Source organism: Psittacula echo (genome assembly GCF_963264785.1).
Source record: "Psittacula echo genome assembly, chromosome: 1".
In the NCBI taxonomy this organism is placed as follows: domain Eukaryota; kingdom Metazoa; phylum Chordata; class Aves; order Psittaciformes; family Psittacidae; genus Psittacula; species Psittacula echo.
The window spans coordinates 84,373,208-84,379,353 of NC_137735.1; positions in this window are offsets into that span (position 1 = coordinate 84,373,208).

Sequence of the window (6,146 nt, forward strand, 5' to 3'; positions counted from 1 at the left end):
CACCTCTCCATTACATTCTCACCTCAATCCTTCTCACTGCTGTACTGAGCTGAGCTGCTTACACTGAGCCCCTGCCTGGGGTTTGAGAGCAGATCCCCACTTTAGTATGATCAAGGCTCAACAGAGGTATCTTGTGGCTGCTGCCTTGTCTTACTTGACCAAGCAGGGAGGCGACAAGGTGTTCTGCCAATCTGAGTTGTTTTGTAATGCAGGAAAATGCACCTTCACCTGTGACCTAAGAAAGGATGTGTTGTATAGTTCTCTCTGTGTGTAGTCTCTGTGTTATATGTACAGTTGAATTTCTGAATGTGTGGTTTGTGGTGTGGTGTTTGTGGCTGAGGCATGGATTTCTGAGTTGAAATTTAGGTCCCACGTTGTATACTTGTTTGCAACTATAACACAAATTACAACTTGTAATGTCCTTTGCAAATGTAGACATCTTGTTCCTTTGCCTTCTTACAGAGCCAACAGCTGGCTGTCATCCAGTCTTTTTTATGGTAAATAAACAAAGATCCGGAAGCAAGCCAGTTTAACTGTCACTACACAATTCGGTGCCTCAGTGAGCTAATTCCTTATCTTGATAAGGTCCTTCCAGCTATACTTCATACTCTGTTAGAATAACAGCATCTATTGTGCATGTGTGTTATGTCACCTTAACCCCTAAGGCACCACAATAAGCCTTGGTTGGAGCAACAATATGAAGGAGCATCCAGAAAATAGGAATGAAGAGGGCTGACCCACTTCTGCCACATAACAAGAAGCAGGACACTGAGCCCAAGAACAGCTCTGGCAAGCACATGCTTAACTCCTTCCTCAGTTTCTTCATTAAAAGTCATATTTGCACAGTAGTACAGTAATATATTTAAGCCTAGTCAGCTACCCAGTTTTTGACACACTTGGGATCTGATGAAAACTTCATAGATGTCAGTCCACCAACAGAAATTCATAGAATGGTTTGGGTTGGAAAGGGCCTTAAGATCATCCAGTTCCAATCCCCCTGCCATGGGCAGGGACACCTCACCCTAGACCATGTCACCCAAGGCTCTGTCCAACCTGGCCTTGAACACTGCCAGGGGTGGAGCATTCACAACCTCCCTGGGCAACCCATTCCAGTGCCTCACCACCCTCACAGTAAAGAACTTCTTCCTTATATCTAACCTAAACTTCCCCTGTTTAAGTTCGAACCCATCACCCCTTGTTCTATTGCTACAGTCCCTGGTGAAGAGTCCCTCTTGGGAATCCCCAGAAGCCAGGAACATAAAATAGCCCCATAAAATAGCTCCCATGCCACATGTCCCAGGCTCATGCAAGTGTCCCATATCCTACCCAACTTGTAAAAACAGCAGGTTTTCTGGAAAAGAAGTGCATGTGTGTTCAAGGCAACTATCCAGAATGAGCAGATACTTGAAAGGAGTAGTTCTCTTTCTGCTTTTGTTCCCCATTCCCAGAATGCAGATGATAATCCCAGCTCTTTGCACATGATGCTGGATAAAACACATTCGTCGGTATTTGTGATCCATGGGTACATAGAGGTAAAAGCCCCACAGGATCCTGAAGAAAGAAGGGAATTAATAATTATGCATTTAGTCTGAGGGTTATGTAACATGCATTAATAAATAATAGCTTGAGCTGCACATCAAGTGAGGAGGATGAAAGGGACTATTGAAAACCAGCTCATTTGCTGAAAAATGGCAGGATCCTGTGGGAAGATGAATATGAATATCATCTAATTAAGAAATACATAATTGTGCCTATGCTTAAGGGGGCTGAACTTCAAGATCACAAGTAACCTCATTCCTAGTGGTTCTTACCTTTTCCTTGACTAGCTTTGCATCTTTACTGTCTTTTGTTGTTGAGTTTCAGTTCTCTTCCAAAAGTAAAACAGCAACAAACCCCATTCTGGGGAATAGCACTTTGGTCCCATTTGCCACTCTAACTAACCTGAGGGAGAAACAGGTCTAGCTCTCCAGGGCTTCAGCTTGAATATCTTCCACTTGGGTTGAAGCAGCAAAAGGCAAAGCACATGGAGTACGTATCAGAGGGGGATAAACACCCATCACCAGGCCTTCCTGCTCTCTTTCAGCCACCGTTTTCTCCTGGCTTCTGCCTTCAGTATTTAGAATCATAGAATCAACTAGCCTAGAAAAGATCTTCAAGATCATCAAGTCCAACTGTTACCCCACTAAACCATGTCACTGAGAGCCTCATCTACATGGATTTTGAACACTTCCAGGGATGGTGGTTCCACTGCTCCCTGGACAGCCTGTTCCAATGCCTCTCCCCTTCTGACAAGTATCTTCACCCTGGATGTTTCAGTCCCTGGTCTTGCCTTCGGTGTAGCTCATGCTCCTCAGCCATACTCTGCTTCCTGCCCTTGTTACAACTTGGGCAGCAGGAAGCATACAGAAGAGCACCAACAGGATAGTCCTCTCCAAACACTGGTGACTGATGCCACAGTCACACAGAGGAATTTCAGTTGCAAAGCTGACCTGCTTGGCTGTCCCCAGCTGGAGTGTCTCGTGGTGCTTGTGCCAGAGAGACAGACATGGGGCTCAAGCAGCAAGGAAGGACTGAAGCATGCTTGGCCCACCTCCAGATGGCACCTTCAGATCATTTCTCTATTGACCATGTACTAAAGATATCTTTTCAGAAGTTCGTTACTTGGTGAAATTTGATTTCTAGTAGTTTTGAGGGGTTCTTTTTTGTGCACCTACCAATAGGAACTGTAAAACATGTACCTCTATCACAGCTAAATTTCAACTTTCCACTCAAAAGCACAGTCACTGTAACTCATAAAGACAAGTCCTAAACCAAATTCAAATGAGGGAAGTGTCACTGTCAGGACTGAGCATCTTTAGCTGAACTTTTCAAACAAGAAGTACAAATTTCAGTCCAAGCTATCACTTTGACTAAGTTATGAGCAACTTAGTGTATTAGATTGCTATTTCCTGCATTCCTGCAATGTCAGAATGATGTGGTTTCCCCTCAACCCTGCTGGTGAGGGGAAAGGAGGTGAGGAGGAAGAGGAGACAACTCTGTGTCAACTGGTTGAGGAGCTGGTGTTGGCAAAAGGGTTTTGGTTTCTATGACAGAAGACCTCGTTTGAGGATCGGCATCTGCTTGGGAGGGATGGGATCCACTTCATTTAAGCAAGACAAAGGCATCCTTGCCAGCAGGATGGCTGACCAGGTAAATAACGGCTTTATAGTAAGAATGATGTGGGAAGGAGAGTCACCAGCAGCCACCAGGAAGGGCTCATTGGGAACATGAAGGTTGAAAGCAGCCTTTGCTGCAGTAACCATGAGATCCTGACAGGAGGGAGCAGGACAAAATGTAAGCTCCCAACTCCAGAGAGACCAGACTCTGGCCTCTTCAAAGGTTTGCCCAAGAGAGACCTATGGGATACAGCTCTGTAGGAGGGAAGATAGGCCCAAGAAAGCTGATCAATATTCAGCAATCAATTCCTCCAAGCTCAAGTGTTCTCCATCCTGATGAGCAGGAAATCAGGCAGAAGCAACTCCTGGCCCACAAAAAGGAAAGTCCATTCAAGCTTAAAAAGGAAGTATACAGAGGGTGGAAGCAAGGATGCCTAACTTGGGAAGAATACAGACACCCTGTTCAAGCACACAGAGATGAGGTTAGGAAAGCCAAAGCCCAAGTGGAACTGAATCTGGTGAGGGGTGTCAAAGGCAACAAAAAGGGTTTCTGCAAGTAATAGGTGACAAAAGGAAGACTAGGGAAAATGTGAGCCTACTGCTGAATAAGACCAGAGATCTGAACGTGGTGGCAAGGGATGTGGAAAAGGCTGAGGTGCTGAATCTACCTTTGCTTCAGTCTTTACTAGCAAGACCAGCCTTCAGGAATCCCAGGTCCCTGGAAAGTTCTGGAGCAAAGAAAATGTACCCTTGGTGGAAGAGGATTAGGTCAGGGAATACAAGACCAGAGGCAACGGATACAAACTGGAACACAAAATGTTCACTGTGAACATCAGAGCAAACTCACAGTAAAGAGAGGGTTTGGAGTCTCCATCCTTGGAGATACTCAAAAGCTGTCTGGACATGGTCCTGGGCAACCAGCTGTAGGTGGGCCTGCTTGAGCAGGGGGGTCGGACCCAGATGGCCTCAAGAGGTCCAATCCAATCTCAACCAATCTGTGACTCTGTACTGTTCTAAACTGTATAAAATAGTTATTTACAAGTAGTTGCTAGGAAGTATTCAGCAAATGTAGAGATGCAGAAATTAATCTTCACATGCAACATTTACATGCTTTTATTACCCAAGTTGGCGGCTTAATTTTTTCCAACATAATTTTTGAGAAGAGTTTGAAAGGAAATGTATTACCAATTGTCAGCAAGAAAAGGAAAAATGAAACTACTTTCTAATTCTTACATTTTCTCATTATTAAAATCATTGGCAAAAAAACCCCCAACAAAACCCAAGAGGAGAACATTGCCAATTTTCTACAAAGGAATGGAATCAAACACTGTACATTTCAATGGCTTGTACACTGTAGGTTTTTTTTTGAACGGGCTTTTCAGTAAAAGTCTAAAATTAGCTTGAGGAAGAAAAATTAATTAACAATGCCATTGAAAATGAATTTGATGTCCTAACTGCATGCCAGTGTCTGAATTTTGATAACACATTTGACTCAGCATAATAAAACTTCCTCTCAAAATTCATTCAAATCAGCATCCTCTAGAAATGTTCACATACCCTGCAAATGTAAGAGGACACAAAGTGACAAAAGCTTAAAATAAGAAAATTAGCATAGTATTCATATTAGTAACAGTAATGTAAATAATCTTTAATAGTGGTTTGCATGTGTCCAGTGCAATGTGATGAGGAGAACTGTAATAGTAATTTCCATCCAGGGTTTAGGAAATGGTGTAAGTAAATGAACTGGGAGCAGTGATGCCTGTGTGGGTAGAAATACTTCTGAATGCTCCAAAAGCATTTTGAATTCCAGAATTTCTGGTCCATTATCAGTCTAGAAAGTAGCTAAGCCATAGCTTGTGCACAGTTGTGTGAGGGTCCACTTTACAGCTTTGTAGCATCTTTTTCTTTTGGCTCTGATACTGAGCAGCCTGGTCTAGTTCCAACCTGTGGCTGGGGACTTGGAACTAGATGATCTTTAAGGTTTCTTCCAACCTAAACCATTCTGTGATGCTATGAGTTATCAACCCCAGGTTCAAAGTTTCTGAGGAGCTCCAGCAGGTGAGACCTTATGCCGTTTAAATCATATCCTAAGGAGTGCTTTCCCATTGAACACTTCATCTGGGGCTGCTTTGGAGCTGATGTTGGCATTGCTACCTGAGCAATGTTCAGCAAGAGATGCCCTCCAAAGACCTTTATTCTTCTTGTGAGAACTATTGAGGAACTGCCAAGACAAGGAGATTAGGAGGGGTACAAAGTGAAAAACAAACAGAATCATGCTCCTGGAGTGCTCAGGTATACAGAGAAGCAAAGCAAAACTTTGAGGAAGTAGAGAAGATTGGGTGCATGAAGCTTCAGTTCAGGCATCCACCTCGTATGGAAACATGGATGCAAGGCAGAGGCAATTAGGAAAAGTGATGTGGTAGTAGTGTGGAAGAAGGATGGGTGTTAGTGTGCAGACTGCAAAAGGGCACAGAAACATTGCCAAAGAAAAACACACAGGGAGGCTGTACAAAAACTGAGGAAAGGACAGGAAAAAGCAAGAAGAGTTAGGAAGGCAGGTGAGGGATGTGTGAGGGCAGTGTCAAGGAAATGAGGCAGCAGTGAGATGGCAGGGGTGAAAACCAGGCGTTGAGGGGGGGATACAAACCGGAGGGTGCTACAGTAAAGAAACTGTGAACATGGAAAAGGTGACAAGGAAAGAATCATAGAATCAACGAGGCTGGAAAAGATCTGTAAGATAAAGTGGAACTGTTGCCCCAAGACTGCAAGACCATCACTAAACCATATCACTAGAGGCCTCGTCTACATGGTTTGTGAACACTTCCAGGGACAGTGATTCCACCACTGCCCTGGGCAGCCTGTTCCAATGCCTGACCACCCTTCCAGTGAAGGAATTGTTCCTAATATCCAGTCTGAACCTCCCTGGTGCAGCTTGAGGCTGTTTCCTCTTATCATATCGCTTATTGCTTGGGAGCAGAGACCAGGCACCTC